Source organism: Musa acuminata, chromosome BXJ3-9 (genome assembly GCF_036884655.1).
Source record: "Musa acuminata AAA Group cultivar baxijiao chromosome BXJ3-9, Cavendish_Baxijiao_AAA, whole genome shotgun sequence".
Lineage (NCBI taxonomy): Eukaryota > Viridiplantae > Streptophyta > Magnoliopsida > Zingiberales > Musaceae > Musa > Musa acuminata.
In genome coordinates this window covers 28,034,654-28,053,235 of record NC_088357.1, presented here as the reverse complement: position 1 = coordinate 28,053,235, position 18,582 = coordinate 28,034,654, and positions in this window count along the sequence as shown.

Below are 18,582 nucleotides of genomic sequence, written 5' to 3'. Positions count from 1 at the left end.
TGCTCCTCTTGATGTCGTGCGAAAGAGATGGCTGCCATAAGCGTATACGGTTGTCGCGCTTTAACTTCTCCTCGGATCTCCGGCTTCAAGCCCTCAATGAAGGTCCTCAATAGCTGTTTTTGAGACCAATTATGATTTTGATTAGATAACCTTTCAAACCTGGTTTGGTACTCCTGAATGGTGGAGGTTTGTCGGATCTTTGCTAGTTGTTCGTCAATATTCTCGTAATCGGTTGGTCTGAAGCGGATCAGTAGTCCTTCTTTGAATTGTTGCCATGAAAGGACTCCATAAGTATGTTCAAACTGTTTAAACCACTGTATAGCATCCCCTTCAAGATGTATAGCTGCAATTTTCACCATAGATGCATCTGCGATTTTGTGGTACCGAAAATATCGCTCCGCGTGTGAGATCCAACCAATCGGGTCTCCTTCTTCCCATCTAGGGAAGTCCACTCTCATGCATGGATAGTTGGGGTCGGTCATAGAGCCTACCCTCCCTTGGAAGTCATCTCTTCGGGCTTGGTGTGATTGGGCAAAGCTCTCTCCTTGATATGATTTCTTCGGGCTTAGTGGTCGGCCCAATCTGAGTTCGGTAAAGAGCGTCCGAATCTTATCCTCCATTCGCGCCTCCAAGGCTTTGAATTTAGCATTGATTGCCTCCTTAGATGCCATAGTATATAGCCCCAAATCAATGATGTTAAGATCTCTCTTTTGCTGTTGGGTTAAAGGCATATATAGGTTGAGAGAAGTGATGGTCGAAAGTGTTGGTGGATTGGTGGATATAGGCTGCGGTTTAGGCTTGTTTTGTGGCTGTTTTGAGTGCAGTTTGAGGGTATGGTTTGGTAGAGTTTTAGGGCTGTGGATGAAAGTTTTGGATCTGTGGTAGATGGTAGCAAAGGTTTGATAGAAATCCGTGGAAGTTGCAGCAAGTATGTGCTGTCTTGTAAGAGTAGAATTGTCGTCGAAGAAACAACGGTTTCTCGACGTAATTTCCACCAAAAACTTGAGAGAATTGAGGAGGGAATTGATAGCAAAATCACAGTTTATATGACAGCAAGGCTATCTAATTTAATCAAGAAAATTTCGGCAGTATAACAGCAAAGAAATTGGTGCAAGTTGCAATTGCAGAATTATCGTCGAAAAATTTCAGCGGGTTACGATGAAAATTTGCAGCAACATAAAATCATTTTTAGAGATGAATTTCTTAATAGATCAATCTTAGATGGAAGCCAAGATGATATATGAAGTCTATAAGAAATTTCATTCAAAAAAGATTGCAAATAGATGGGTTAAGGCAACGATATGCAGCTGAAATTTTCTGCAGCATAGATTTTCAAGTGCAGCAGATTGGACATAAAAGATCAGTAGTTTTATATTGAGAATTTTTCGATGAAACCAAAGGAAAATCTACTGTTAGGAAGTGTCAAAGATGTCATAAAAATTTCGTAGAAATTTGGATAGAAAAATCACAGTAGCAAGATCAAACAGGTGGTGCTATGCGGCTTGAATTCTGCAATTCAAGTGCAGCAGATTGGACATAAAAGATCAGTAGTTTATAATGAGAATTTTTTGATGAAACCAAAGGGAAATCCACTGTTAGGAAGTATCAAAGATGTCATAAAAATTTCGTAGAAATTTGGATAGAAAAAGCACAGTAGCAAGATCAAACAGATGGTGCTATGCGGCTGGAATTCTGCAATGTATCTTTCGTCGTAGAGATGAAAACTTTGTGACGAAAAGTTCATGCAGCAATATAAGAACGATTTTTTTTTTTTTTCGAATAAGGATAACTAAATTGCAGCAGCAGTAAGGTAGGAAACCAGAACCTGTTGCAATTCACGGGGAGATCAAAAGATGATCCGCGGTGGTGGAGATGATGGTAGAATTCGGTGACGATCTTTTAAGCAATTGTGGGAATTGCTTTGGGCGGTTGTGGAGGGTTGATGGATGGCTGTGGAAGGGCAGCGAGATGCCAAGAACGCTGCTCTGATACCAGGTGTTAGAACCCTTGCAGATTCTAAACTTGGGGTTGATCTCTTTAGGGGATCGGCCTCCTTGGAACTCTATAGGGGTTCCTCCTTCCAAGTTGCTGCTCAAAGGCTGCAGAAAAGATTCATCTATTGCTTATGAAAAGAGAAGGAATACATGGCTATTTATAGGGCTTCTAAACCCTAACTCATAATAGGACTCCTACTTAAGACTCTTACTTCTAACCAACTCCTAATAGGACTCCTACTCAAGACTCCTATTCCCTTACAACTCCTAATTCTTCTCTAAGAAAAAATCTCCTACATGAATGCCCCTCACAATTAGGACTCTCATAGCTAGAGTCCTAACAGAATATCCCTCTAAATTAGGACTCTCCTAGCTAGAGTCCTAACATTTTTACATAAATGTCCCTCTCAATTAGGACTCTCCAAGCTAGAGTCCTAACAATTTGCCACAGTTTCACCCTTGTGCTGTTGACATACATCACATTGTGCCACATATTCAGCAATAATTTTTTTCATCCCTCTCCAATAAAAATTTTGCTTCACTCTTTTGTAGGTTCTTAGGAATCCAGAGTGCCCTGCTGAAGGTATAGAGTGCATTTCATGCAAGATGATTACGATACAAGGGGAGTCAGGTATAAGCACAATGCGACCTTTGTAGCGTAAATCCCTCGAATCCCAAGTGTAGTGGGCTATTGCACTTGGATCCTCCTCCAATTTTTTTATGATCTTGCTGATATCTGGATCCTTCTTCCATTCTTCCCTAATGTCCTCGAGGAGACCGGTGGTAGGAAGGGAGATGGCTGAAACCTTAGCTTGTTCAGGTAGCTGTGAGAGTGCATCTGCAACAACGTTTTCTTTCCCCTTTTTGTAAATAATTTCATAATCAAATCCAAGAAGTTTGGTTACCCATTTTTGCTGCTCAGGGGATGATATCTTTTGCTCCAAAAAGTACTTGAGGCTTTTATGGTCAGTTTTAATTTGAAATCATCGGCCGATCAGGTAGGGTCTCCACCTCGTTACTGCGTGTACAATGGCAAGCATCTCCTTATCATATACTGACATATTTTGATGGGAGGGAGATAATGCCTTGCTAGTGTATGCGAGTGGTCGACCATTTTGCATGAGAACGACTCCAATTCCGACTCCAGATACGTCGGCCTCAATGATGAAGGGTTTATTGAAATCCGGTAACGCAAGCACCGGCGTTGTTGTCATGGCTGCTTTAAGTTTGTCGAAGGCAGCAGAGGCTTTGTCCGACCATTGGAAAGCATCTTTTTTCAGTAAAGAAGTGATTGGTGCACTGATCTTCCCATAGTCCTTAACAAATTTTCGGTAGTAGCCCGTTAGTCCAAGGAACCCCCGCAGTAATTTCACGTTTGTAGGTTTCGGCCAGCCTTGCATTGCCTCAATTTTTGTTGGGTCTACCGCCACTCCTTCTTCTGATATTATATGCCCAAGGTACTCTACTTTTTGCTGGAGAAAGCTACACTTTGGTTGCTTAACAAAAAGAGTATTCTCCCGAAGGATCGTCAAAACAATCCGTAAATGCTGAAAGTGAGTCTCAAGAGAAGGGCTGTAAACGAGAATATCATCGAAAAATACCAGCACAAATTTACGAAGAAAGCTCCGAAATATATCATTCATGAGACTTTGAAAGGTTGAAGGAGCGTTAGTGAGTCCAAAAGGCATTACCAAGAATTCATAATGGCCATCATGCGTGCGAAATGCATTTTTTGGAATGTCATCGTTACATACCCGAATTTGGTGGTAACCGGATCGGAGGTCCAACTTCGTGAAGATTCGAGCTCCTTTCAATTCATCAAGAAGTTCATCCACCACTGGTATTGGGTATTTGTCCTTGACGGTGATGTCATTTAAAGCTTGGTAGTCGATGCACATCCGCCAAGTTCCGTCCTTCTTGCGTACAAGTAGCACCGGTGAGGAATAGGGGCTGCAACTTGGTCAAATCACCCCTGTTTCAAGCATCTCCTTTACGATCTTTTCAATTTCATCTTTCTGGAGGTGAGGATATTGGTATGGTCGAGTGTTCGCTGGTGGCTTACCCGGAAGGATTGAAATTCGATGGTCATGTTGCCGAGAAGGAGGAAGACCGCGCGGTTCAGCAAATATGTCGGCAAATTCAATAAGCAATTGGGCAAGATTTTGATCTTCAAATTCTATTTTCTTCCCTTTGGTTTTTTTTTTTTTTTTGGTAAGTAAAAGTAAATTGATTATGTGTAAAGTTTCTACAAATAGCTTTATCTATACAAGTCATAGACAAAGCCAAGTAACTTATAGAGTGCGAATGTGATAGTTATGACTACACATGCTGTAGATTATAACTCATAATTATAATCAATATAGAAAATGTTTATCCAGATATATCAAAACTACCTATGGGTACATAATTTGGCATCATTCCCAAGATCTTTAGTCTCTTTGGGTAAAGTGCTCCGTTTTGAGATCTTGCTCCATACAGGATCTTGAGTCTCTAATAATCTCTTTTAATAATTGAGCATTGTTTGTGTGTTGGCATTCAAATATTCTGTTACATCTCTCCTTCCTAATCCACCAAATAGCGCATCTGAAAGTAACCTTTGCCAGTTGTGTTAGAGGCCCTTTTCTTGAGAAACATTACATGAGGTCGCTTAGTTCTTGGTGCAAGTTTGGTTGCGGCAGTCTATTGAGTTCAAATCGTTGGAGAATCTCCTTCCATATCCATTTTGTATAATCACAAGCAAAATAGAGGTGGTCAACAGTTTCTTCTTGTTGCATACAAAGGGAGCATCGGTTAACATGATAGATACCTCTTCTTTTCATATTGTCTATTGTCGGTAGTTTATTGAGAAGAGCCTGCCATGTACATAAGGAATGTCTTTGTGATCCCGGTCGATCCCATGTCCAACTGCTTGGGACCCACTTGTTATTTCTTTGCCAGGGGATGAAAGGCGACTGACTAATGATCGTATAGAGACGGTCGGTCGTGCCGACACCCATGAAAGCGAACACATTCTCTATCGGCGAGTGAGGCTTCTCCCCTTTGGTTGCTGTTGGAGGTGCATCAAAAAGGCACCATTTACCTTTTGTAAAACTTTCTCCATTCGTTGGGTCGAAACAGTGGTAACGTTGCTTCCGCGCTTCCCGCGTAGGATGATCTGTTTGCCCTTACAGTAGAATTTCATAATTAATTTAGAAAAGTTCCAAGAGACATCACCTAGTGTAGTCAGCCATTCTATACCAAGCACTGCCTCATAGTCATCGATTGGTAGGAGGAAGAAATCGGTGATAATTTCTTGGTCTTGCAGTAATAGTTTCACCTGCGGGCATCTTTGGTCGCACTTTAGGATTCTACCGTCGGCAACCTTTACATCGAACTTGCTGCAACCTTCAATATGCAGTGCCATCCGAGCAGCAACCTTACTATTCAGGAAGTTATTAGTGCTACCCGTGTCGATGAGAACAGTGATCGGCTGTTGTTTGAGAAGGCCTCCAACTTTCATCGTTTGCGGATTTGAATAGCCGGCTAGTGCGTGTACCGTAATGTCGGTCGGCTATGGCTCTTCTTCCATATCTTCTTCTTCATGTTCAAGGCTCTCTTCTAGATGTTCAATGACCTCTTCTTCTACTGGTTCAATCATAAGAAGTCTACCTTTTTTACAGCGATGCTCGCGGCTCCACGGCTCGTCGCAATGCCAATATAACCCCTTCGCAGATCGCTCCCGAAGTTCTTCTCTTGTTAACCTTTTCGGTGCAGGGACTCGATTGATAGTAGGGGGGGCTGAGGGCTTTAGTATTGTAGGTCGTGGAGTGATCCTTGTCCTCCGGGCTTCATGGTTCAATCGCTCCTCTTGAAGTCGTGCGAAAGAGATGGCTGCCATAAGCGTGTATGGTTGTCGCGCCTTAACTTCTCTCCGGATCTCCGGCTTTAAGCCTCAATAAAAGTCCCCAATAACTGTTTTTCAGACCAATCATGAGTTTGATTAGATAACCTTTCAAACCTGGTTTGGTACTCCTGAATGGTGGAGGTTTGTCGGATCTTTGCTAGTTGTCCGTCAATGTTCTCGTAATAAGTTGGTCCGAAGCGGATCAGTAGTCCTTCTTTGAATTGTCGCCATGAAAGGGCTCCATAAGTGTGTTCAAACCAGTCAAACTATTGTATGGCATCCCCTTCAAGATGTATAGCTGCAATTTCCACCATGGATGCATCCGTAGTTTTATGGTACCGAAAATATCGCTCAGCGCACGAGATCCAACCAATTGGGTCTCCATCTTCCCATCTAGGGAAGTCCACTCTCATGCGCGAATAGTTGGGGTCGGTCATAGAGCCTCCCCTCTCTTGGAAGTCATTTCTTTGGGCATGATGTGATTGGTTAGAGCTCTCTCCTTGATGTGATTTCTTCGGGCTTGGTGGTCGGCCCAAACTGAATTCGGTAAGGAGAGTCCGAATCTTATCCTCCATTCGTGCCTCAAAGGCTTCAAATTTAGCATTGATTGCGTCCTCAGATGCCATAGTATATGACTCCAAATCTGTGATGTTAAGATCTCTCTTTTGTTGACGAGTTAAAGGCATATATAGGTTTGATAAAAATCAGTGAAAGTTTGCTGAAGAATTGTGTTGTCTTGTAAGAGCAGAATTATCGTCGAAGAAACAGCGATTTCTCGACGAAATCTCCGCAAAAATTTGAGAGATTTGAGGAGAGAGTTGACAGCAATATCTCAGTTTATATGATAGCAAGGATGTCCATCAAGAAAATTTCGACAGTAACAGCAAGAAAATTGGTGTAAGTTGCGATAGCAGAATTCTCGTCGAAAAATTTCAACAACTTACGATGAAAATTTGCAGCAATATAGGAACGAATTTTTTTTTTTTTTTTTGGATTTTCGGATAGGGATAAATAAATTGCAGCAACAGTAAGGTAGGAAACCAGAACCTGTTGCAATTCACGGGGAGTTCAAAGGTTGATCTGCGGTGGTGGAGATGATGGTGGAATTCGGCGACGATCTTTTAAGCAATTGTGGGAATTGCTTTGGATGGTTGTGGAGGGTTGATGGATGGCAATGGAAGGGCAGCGAGATGCCAAGAACGCTGCTCTGATACCAGGAGATAGAACCCTTGCAGATTCTAAACTTGGGGTTGATCTCTTTAGGGGATCGGCTTCCTTGGAACTCTATAGGGGTTCCTCCCTCCAAGTTGCTGCTCAAAAGCTGCAGAAAAGAATCATCTATTGCTTATAAAAAGAGAAGGAATACATGGCTATTTATAGGGCTTCTAAACCCTAACTCCTAATAGGACTCCTACTTAAGACTCTTACTTCTAACCAACTCCTAATATGACTCATACTCAAGACTCCTATTCCCTTACAACTCCTAATTCTTCTCTAAGAAAAAACCTCCTAACAGAATGTCCCTTTCAATTAGGACTCTCCTAGTTAGTCCTAACAGAGTGTCCCTTTCAATTAGGACTCTCCTAGCTAGAGTCCTAACAAAATGCCCCTCTCAATTAGGACTCTCCTAGCTAGAGTCCTAACAGAATGTCCCTCTCAATTAGGACTCTCCTAGCTAGAGTCCTAACATCTTCACCGGTGCTACTTGTACACAAGAAGGACGGAACATGGCGAATATGCGTTGATTACCGAGCTCTCAATGGCATAACCATCAAGGATAAATACCCTATTCCAGTACTAGATGAATTGCTATATGAAAGGGAGCACAAATCTTCACAAAGATGGACCTTTGATCCGGGTATTATCAAATACGAGTGTACGAAGAAGTCATACCGAAAACCGCCTTTCGAACACACAACGGCCACTAGAAATTTTTACTTTCTTCAACAAAAGTTGGGATATCTTGAGCATATCATATCAGAGGAAGGTGTGACGGTGGACCCCTTCAAAATTGGAGCAATGCAAAACTGGCTGACCCCGAGAAAAATAAAATTGCTATATGGCTTTCTGGGTTTAACAGGCTACTACCGCAAGTTCGTGAAAAACTATGGAAAGATCAGTGCACCACTTACTTCCTTACTGAAAAAAGATGTCCTCCAATGGTTGGACAGAGCCTCCACGGCCTTCAACAAACTTAAGGCAGCCATGACGACAACGCCGGTGCTAACACTACCAGATTTCAACTGACCCTTCATTATTAAGGCCGACACATCTGGAGTCAGAATTAGAGCCATTTTCATGTAAGATGGTCGACCACTCGCATACACTAGCAAGGCATTATCTCTCTCATATCAAAATAAGTCAACATATGATAAGGAGATGCTCGCCATTGTGCGCGCAGCAACGCGGTGGAGACCCTACTTGATTAGTCGACGATTTCAAATTAAAACCGACCAAAAAAGCCTTAAGTACTTTTTGGAGCGAAAGATATCATCCCCTGAGCAGCAAAAATGGGTAACAAAACTTCTTGGATTTTATTATGAAATAACTTACAAAAGGTGGAAAGAGAATATTGTTGCAGATGCGCTTTCGCAACTACTTGAGCAAGCTGAATTTTCGATCGTTTTACTTCCAACCAGCAACTTCCTTGAGGATATTAAGATGGAATGGTAGGAAGATTCGGAGACCAATAAGATACAAAAAAAATTAGAGGAAACACCAAGCTCCGTGGCTCATTACAATCGGGACTCAAAAGAATTATGCTATAAGGGACACATTGTGCTTGTGACAAATTCTACTTGCATATTCAAGAGCAGATTTTGGACAAAGTTATTCCATATGCAGGGTACTAAATTGAAAAGGAGTACGACATATCACTCACAAACCAACAGCCAGATGGAAGTTTTAAATAGGTGCTTGGAGACAGCCCAAAGCCACCCACCAAATATGACTACCCAAAGAGAACTTCAGACCCAGCCAAGTGCCATTATTGATCGACGGATCGTAACTCGACGACGATGACCCACTAATGAAGTGCTAATACAGTGGGCGAACCTACCAATAGAAGATGCCACTTGGGAGAACTATGACGACTTGAAGATCAAATTCCCAGAATTCACGAATCATTAGCCTCGAGGACAAGGCTGATTTGAAGAGGGCGGGTCTGTTAGGACTCTAGCTTGGAGAGTCCTAATTAAGAGGGACATTCATGTAAAACTATTAGGACTCTAGCTAGGAGAGTCCTAATTGAGAGGGACATTCTGTTAGGACTCTAGCTAGGAGAGTCCTAATTGAGAGGGGCATTCATGTAGGAGGTGTTTTCTTAGAGAAGAATTAGGAGTTGTAAGGGAATAGGAGTCTTGACTAGGAGTCCTATTAGGAGTTGGTTAGAAGTAAGAGTCTTAAGTAGGAGTCCTATTAGGAGTTAGAGTTTAGAAGCCCTATAAATAGCCATGTATTCCTTCTCTTTTCATAAGCAATAGATGAATCTTTTCTGCAGCCTTTGAGCAGCAACTTGGGAGGGAGGAACCCCTATAGAGTTCCAAGGAGGCCGATCCCCTAAAGAGATCAACCTCAAGTTTAGAATCTGCAAGGGTTCTAACAAGGAATCACACACTGTTAGACAAGGTACGATCCATGATGAGTTTCGTAGACCTCCCCGTCCCATTCTAGGGATATATCCTAGAGATTATAGCTTACCTTCTGAATAGAATTCTAACTAAGTCAGTGGTGTCTACTCCATATGAGATATAGAAAGGAAAAAAGCCCGATCTTAAGGTTGTTAAGATTTGGGGCTGCCTTGCCAACGTTAAAAGACACAACCCTAATAAGTTGAAATCGAGGACGGAGTGGTGCAAGTTCGTGGGATACCCTAAGGAAACTTATGGGTATTATTTCTATCATCCTAATGACCAAAAGATCTTTGTAGCCAAGAAAGTAGTGTTCCTTGAGAAGGAACACATTCTTGGCAGAGATAGTGGGAGCGTAATAGAGTTGAGCGAGGTTGCAGAACCTAGTTCAAGCACCACTCCACAGCTAGAGTCTATTTAGGTACCTTTCACACAAGTTTCGATTTTATGTAGGTCTAATAGAGTATCTCATCCTCCTGAGAGATATATGGGACATATTGGAGGAGAAGATATTGAGGATATTGATCCTCATACCTATGAGGAGTCTATTACTCAAGAAATGGCAAGAAGCCATGAATTCTGAGATGGATTCCATGTGCTCCAACAAGGTTTGGAACCTAGTTGATGCACTTGAGGGTATTGTACCCATCGATTGTAAGTGGATCTTCAAGAAGAATATCGGAGTAAATGGAAAGGTAGAGACCTAAAAAGCAAGACTAGTGGCTAAGGGGTATCGTCAAAGGCAAGGTGTTGACTATGACGAAACCTTCTCACCTATAGCCATGCTAAAATCCATCCAAATTCTATTGGCTATTGCAGCACACTATGAATATGAGATCTAGTAAATGGACATGAAAATCACGTTCCTCAATGGCAACCTCGAGGAGGAGGTGTATATGATACAGCCCGAGGGATTCGTGTCTAAGGACTGCCCAAATAAGGTGTGAAGGTTGCTTAGGTCCATTTATGGACTAAAGCAAGCTTCTTAACGTTGGAACATAAGATTTGATGAGGCAATCAGATCTTACGACTTCGTTAAGAATGAAGATGAGCCTTGTATGTATAGGACGGTAAATGGGGGTGCTATCACCTTCTTGGTGTTATATGTGGATGACATCCTAATCTTTGGGAATGATGTAGGAATGTTATCCACAGTAAAGACTTATTTATCGAGACACTTCTCAATAAAAGACTTAGGGGAAGCATCCTATATCTTAGGGATTCGGACCTATAGAGATAGATCCAAGAGGATGCTTAGCTTGTCCCAATCTAGGTACATAGACACCATTGTTAAAAGGTTTGGCATTGAAAATTTCGAAAGATGTCTCATACCGATGAGACATGGGATATCACTTTCTAGGAGTATATCCCCAAAGACTCTTGAAGAAAGGGCGAACATGGATAGGATACCCTATTTCTTAATAATAGGGTTTATCATGTATGTCATGCTATATACTAGGCCTGATATAGCGCATGCTCTGAGTGTCACGAGCAGGTATCACTGGATCTAGGCTTGGAGCACTGGAAAGCAGTAAAGTGTATTCTTAAGTACTTGAGAAGGACTAAAGATTTTTTACTGATATATGGAGGTAGTTGTTAGGATCGGAGCGGCACTAAGAGGGGGGGGTGAATTAGTGCAGCTGATTAAAACGTCGGTTTTGACAAATCTTTCGTATGATAAAAATCGAACTCGGAAGTGTTAACTTGAAAGCGTATTTGTAAAGTTGTGCAGCAAAGGTAATGAGGAAATAAAGCATGTAAGAAGGTTTGTAGTAATGTAAATAGCAATAATGAAATGCAAACCAGAGATCATGCCGATTTTAAAGTGGTTCGGTCAAATGACCTACATCCACTTACGAGGCCCTCTTCGATGAGGCTCCCACCTTCCACTAGCAAATCTCTTGAAGGGGAAGGGCAAATACCCCTCTTACAACTTTTTACAAGCGGTTCACACTCTTACAAATTTTCAGCAAGAAAGAAGGAGGTGAACACTCTAGCAAATTGAAAACAAGACTTGCTAAGACTTTTCTCTCAATCAATTGCTTCTCAAAAAGTTGTAATCTCAACTGAGATTTGAGGGGTATTTATAGGCCTCAAGAGGATTCAAATTTGGGCTCCAAAATTTGAATTCTCTTTGGTTCCCGATGCTGGCGGTGCCACCGCTTGTCAGTGTCTGACATTGACAATGGACTGGCGGTGCCACCGCCCAGCCAAGCGGTGCCACCGCCTGGCTCTCGGGTGCTGGGCGGTGCCACCGCTTGGCTCTCGGGTGCTAGGCGGTGCCACCGCCATACCCTTCGGTTCACCGGTTGGGCTTTAAGTTTAGCCCAAACCAAGTCAAATTTTGGGCCCAGTTGGCCCCTAACCAGGATATAGGATTATCTTTTAATCCTAATCCTAATTACATGTGAACTACATAACTAAACACATCCCAAGCATGTTTTCAACCGCGAATGTCGAGTCTTGTTCCGGCGAGCTTTCCGACGAACTTCCGGCGGACTTCCGATATGCCCTTAGATTTCTTCCGACGGACTCCCAGCAGGCTCCCGATTTTGTGATGACTTTAACGAGTAGCTGAGCCTTCTCGGTGATCTCTGCGAACCTTCGACGATCTCTTCAGCGAACTTCTGAAAATTCCGACAAGTTTCTGACTTCTTCTCGGTTGGTTTCGGCAACATCTCCGACGATTCTTCGGACTCTTAAACGTCCATCGAACTTGACTCCGGTATTCTTGCTTCGTGTTTTCTGGTTATCGTAGTTAATCCTGCACACTTAACTCAATAATATGGATTAGATCAATTAACCTATCAATTGATTTTATCATCAAAATCCGAGATTCAATAATCTCCCCCTTTTTGATGTTGACAATCAATTGATGACGGAGTTAAACATAACTCCCCCTATCTATATGTCATATTATGAGAAGATAAAAATACTTGAATTCTATCCCATTGAATTCAAGCATAAACCGATAAGTTCTAACCGTTGAACTTATCGTTATTCTCATTAAGCATATGTAAATAAGAAACTTTGATGAAAATCATTTTCAAGTCGAATGATAAGAGACAATTTTTACTACAACAGGAGATAAAGATTTTTAACATGAATTTCATGATATAAATGTAAGGCATTCTTTCAATATGATCAATCAATCTTGCGATATTCTTAAAGATTTTACAAGGCATATGAGATATTTGTATTATACAAGCTCTTGTAATTCATATAAGTCATGTTATTGATGCACATAAGACATTTTCATTAAGTCATACTATCGAAATGGTATAAGTCATTACTTAGTCATCACTTCTCCCCCTTTGTAATCAACAAAAAGGGAATGAGACTTGAAGCACATAATTTGTGATTATAACATCAGGAATTCAGCATTGATCATACAAAAATTTATCATTCAAAATTAAGTATGCTAAAATATTTACGCAAAGTTCATCTTAAAGGAAAATTCAGCATTCATCCATTTTATCAAATCTCTTCTTTCTATAAATAACAAAAATTGTAGGTGTACAAGGAAGAGATTGTGATTAAAAAAAATTTTCAAGTAGTAACTCCAATAAGTCAAGATCATAATTCGAATACAAACTCATTCAAATCTAAATCGTCAACTTGAAACTCATAATCAAGCCATCAAAATCAATTTCGAGATTCATAAAATATCATAAAATCATTAATCTTGATCAGATGGGAGTGGTGTTTGACTCAAGATAGGATAAGATAATTTAACGTGTCATTTAGAATCGAAAGAGAATGATCAAATTCACCGAGGAACGGAGAGAGGATGAAAAACTTTACGAAAAATCCATTCAAACAAGTTTATTCTTAGGGACAATTTAACATACCTAATTCCCTTCTAATGAATTCAAATTGGTCTTCATTCAAAGTTTTTGTAAATATATCTACTAATTGATGCTTTGTGTCAATGAATTCTAGAACAACATTATTGTTAAGGATATGATCGCGTACGAAATGATGCCTAACGTCGATGTGCTTAGTTCTAGAGTGCTGAATTGGATTTTTAGTAAGACATATGTCACTAGTATTATCACATTTTATGGGAATATTTTTAAAGTGAATTTCATAGTCTTCTAATGTATTTTTCATCCAAACAACTTGTGCACAGTGTCTTCGGCTTCCGCAGTAGATAGTGCAACTGAATTTTGTTTCTTGGAAGTCCAAGAAACAAGTGCATGTCCTAAAAATTGACATGTTCCGGATGTACTTTTTCTGTCTATCCTGCATCCGCCAAAATCGACATCTGCATAAGCTATTAAATCGAATTTTTCAGATTTTGGATACCACAATCCTAGATTTGGAGTTCCTTTAAGATACCTAAATAATCTTTTAACACTCTTAAGATGAGATAATTTAGGATTATATTGATACCTAGCCCAAAGTCGTACACTAAACATAATATCTGGTCTAGTCGCGGTGAGGTAGAGTAGACTACCTATAATTCCCCTATATGTTTTTTGATTGAAATTTTCATTATTTTTATCCAAATCTAACTTAGTCGAAGTACTCATTGGGGTGTTTGTTGCTTTTGAATTATCCATGTTAAATCGTTTTAACAATTCTAATGTATATTTAGATTGGTTAAGAAATATACCATCACTAAGTTGTTTGATTTGTAATCCTAAAAAGAAAGTTAATTCACCCATTAAACTCATTTCAAATTCATGACTCATACATTTGGTAAATGATTCACATAGTGAATCATCCGAAGAGCCAAAAATAATATCGTCAACATAAATTTGCACAATAAGAAAATTATCTTCAAAGTGTTTGATAAACAATGTAGTATCAATATTATCTTTGGTAAAATTATTTGAAATAAGAAAGGAACTAAGCCTTTCGTACCAAGCTCTAGGAGCTTGTTTTAAACCATAGAGAGTCTTAGTCAATTTGAATACTTAACTAGGTAGAAGAGAATTTTCAAATCCGGGAGGTTGTTCAACATATACTTCTTCCGAAATAAAACCATTCAAGAAGGCACTTTTGACATCCATTTGAAATAATTTAAAATTATTACTACTAGCATAGGCAAGGAGCATCCTAATGGCTTCTAATCTTGCCACAGGAGCGAAGGTTTCTTCGTAGTCGATACCTTCTTCTTGGTTAAAACCTTTGGCCACTAATCTAGTCTTGTTTCTAACCATGATACCATTTTCATCTTGCTTGTTTCTAAAGACCCATTTAGTACCAATGACTAAATGGTCACTAGGTCTAGGAACAAACTTCCATACCTTATTTCTCTCAAATTGATTTAATTCCTCTTGCATTGCAATAACCCAAAAATCATCTTTTAAGGCCTCGTCAATGCATTTAGGTTCGATTTGAGAAAGGAAGGCGGTGTTAGCACAAAAATTCTTGAAAGAGGAACGAGTTTGAACCCCTTTTGATGTATCTTCTATAATTAGCTCCTTTGGATGAGCATCTAAGTTGCTATTTTGAGGAGTGAGTTCATTTAAGTTGGGTAAGGAAATTTCGAAAGAAGGTGCATCTAAGTTGCTATTTTGAGGAGTGAGTTCATTTAAATTCAAATTATCAAAACCAAGATCATCATCAAAATTATTTTTCTTTAAATTAGAAATTTTATTAAAAACTACATGAATAGACTGTTCTATTACTAAGGTTCTTTTGTTAAAAACCCGAAAAGCCTTATAAACGGAAGAATAACCAAGAAAGATGCCTTCATCGGATTTAGCATCAAATTTTCCTAAGGCATCTCTTTCATTCAAAATAAAGCATTTACAACCGAAAACTTTAAAATAGGAAATATTTGGTATTTTGTTATTCCATAATTCATAGGGAGTTTTTGATAGGGATGGTCTTATTAGGACTCTATTCATGATGTAGCAAGCCGTATTTACGGCTTCGGCCCAAAAATACTTGGGTAGACTATGTTCAGTTAACATCGTTCTTGCCATTTCCTGTAGGTTTCTATTTTTTCTTTCAACTACTCCATTTTGTTGGGGATTCCTCGGAGTGGAGAAGTTGTGATTATATCCATTAACTTCACAAAAATTTTGAAAGTCATGGTTTTGAAATTCGCCACCGTGATCACTCCGAATTGATGAAATCATGAAACCTTTTTCGTTTTGAGTGAGTTTACAAAATTTAGAGAAACACTTGAAATAATCACTTTTGTGAGCTAAGAAATAGGTCCAAGTGTATCTAGTATAGTCATCCACAATTACAAACGCATATTTGCTTCCTCCTAGACTTGTCGTGTCAATTGGTCCAAATAAGTCCAAATGAATCAATTGTAATGGTCTAGTGGTGCTAATTTGAGTTTTTGGTTTGAAACTAGTTTTTATTTGTTTACCTAGTTGACATGTATCGCATACTTTGTCCTTAATAAACTTTATATTTGAAATTCCTCACACTAATTCTCTAGATGAGATCTTAGATATTAGTTTCATGCTTGCATGGCCTAGTCTCCTATGCCAAAGCCAAGCATCATCATTTAAAGCGGAGAAGCACATTTCATTACTTAGTTCATCAATGTTGATGGTGTAGACATTATTTTGTTTTAATACAATCATAGTTATGTTATGGTTTGGTTTTTCAATAATACACACATTTGATTCAAATCTAACGATATAACCTTTATCGCATAATTGGCAAACACTCAAGAGATTATGTTTCAATCTATCAACTAGTAAGACTTCATCAATAGAAAATTTTAATTTGTTACCTATGGTTCCCTTGCGAATGATTTTGCCTTGGTTGTTGTCTCCGAAGGTGACGTACCCTTCTTCTTTGCTAGTGAGCATAGAGAAATGAGATGGATATCCAATTATATGTCTTAGCATCCACTATCTAGATACCATCTCTTGCTCCTAGCTTGTGATGGTGTATGTTTCTACAAGAAGGGATTATTTTTAGGTACCCATTTTCTTTTGGGTGCCTTAAAAACTAATTTAACTTGTTCATCATATTGCATAGAATTGATCATGGTTCCTTTAGGAACCCAAATTAGTTTGTTCGGGCTAATTTTCTTGAATGGACATTTATAAGTTTTATGTCCATATATGCAACAAAAGTTACAATTGCTTTAGTGCCTAACATGTAAGATAGGGCCTTTAATGAAGGTGGTTGGATTTTGGTGAGGACTTCTCACAAATCCGATTCCACTTCTTTTAGGAACGTGACCCTTATTTGTAAGGATCATGTTCAAAGACTTGTTACCAACCTCGAATTTCTTCAAGGTGTCCTTAAGTAGTATGTTCTCCTTTTGGAGAGTTTCTAGATCATGACATTTTATACATGGAGCTAAACTATCATGATATTCAGTCTTTAATTTATCGACATTACAAGTGAGACTATCATGCTCCTTTTTTAGCAATTTATATTTTCTACTAATTGTCTTACATTCATCAAATAACTCATGGAAGGCATTTAATAATTCTTGATAAGGTAAATCTGCATCAATTAAATCCGTTGCCTCTTCTCCGATGGCCATTAAGGCGTAATGAGCAACTTGCTCGGTGTTGGACTCCTCTTCTTCGAACGCGCTTGAATCATCCCACATTGCCTTGAGCGCCTTCTTCTTTGATGTTCTCTTTTTGGCTTGAGGACAATCGTTCTTGTAGTGTCCCGATTTTTTGCACTCATAGCAAATCACTTTGTCCTTCTTGTGTTCGAATTTATTTTTTGTATTATTTTTAAATTTGTTCTTTCTTAAATATTTTTTAAATTTTTGAGTCAAAAGTGCAATGTCATTGTCACTGTCCTCATCACTTGATGTTCCTTTCAAGTGGTCTTCTTATGATGTGAGTGCCATATCCTTCCTGTTCTTTGGAAAGGGGGTTCTCGAGCTCGTCATGAGCTTGACATGTCATTTCGTAGGTCATTAGAGATCCAATAAGTTCTTCAAGAGGGAATGTTTTAAGGTCTTTGGCCTCTTGAATGGCCATAACTTTTGGATCCCAACTTTTAGAGAGGGATCTTAAGATTTTAGTTACTAGTTCAAAGTTAGTAAAATCTTTACCAAGAGCTTTGAGTCCATTGATGACATCCGTGAACCGAGTATACATGTCTCCGATGGACTCACTTGGTTTCATTCGGAAGAGTTCGTAAGAGTGAACAAGGATGTTGATTTTGGATTCTTTCACTCGGCTAGTGCCTTCATGAGTGACCTCAAGAGTTCTCCAAATATCAAAAGCCGAATCATAAATTGAAACATGATTAAATTCATTTTTGTCTAGTGCACAAAACAAGGCATTCATAGCATTTGCGTTTAAAGCAAAAACCTTCTTCTTCGATTCATTCCATTCACTCATCGGAAGAGAAGATTTTTGAAATCCGTTTTCAACAATAGTCCAAAGCTCGAAATATATGGAAATAAGGAAGATCCTCATACGAGTCTTCCAATAAGTATAATCCGACCCATTAAACATGGGTGGACGTGTGATAGAATGACCCTCATGTATGCCGGAGTAAGCCATCTCTCTTGGGTATCAAACCAAATATGAGAGTGAGCCTAGCTCTGATACCAATTGTTAGGATCGGAGCGGCACTAAGAGGGGGGGTTGAATTAGTGCAGCTAATTAAAACATCGGTTTTGACAAATCTTTCGTACGATAAAAATCAAACTCGGAAGTGCTTAACTTGAAAGCGTATTCATAAAGTTGTGCAGCAAAGGTAATGAGGAAATAAAGCACGTAAGAAGGTTTGCAGTAATATAAATAGCAATAATGAAATGCAAACCAAAGATCATGTCGATTTTAAAGTGGTTCGGTCAAATGATCTACATCCATTTGCGAGGCCCTCTTCAATGAGGATCCCACCTTCCACTAGCAAATCTCTTGAAGGGGAAGGGCAAATACCCCTCTTACAACTTTTTACAAGCGGTTCACACTCTTACAAATTTTCAGCAAAAAAGAAGGAGGTGAACACTCTAGCAAATTGAAAACAAGACTTGCTAAGACTTTTCTCTCAATCAATTGCTTCTCAAAAAGTTGTAATCTCAGCTGAGATTTGAGGGGTATTTATAGGCCTCAAGAGGATTCAAATTTGGGCTCCAAAATTTGAATTCTCTTTGGTTCCCGATGCTGGCGGT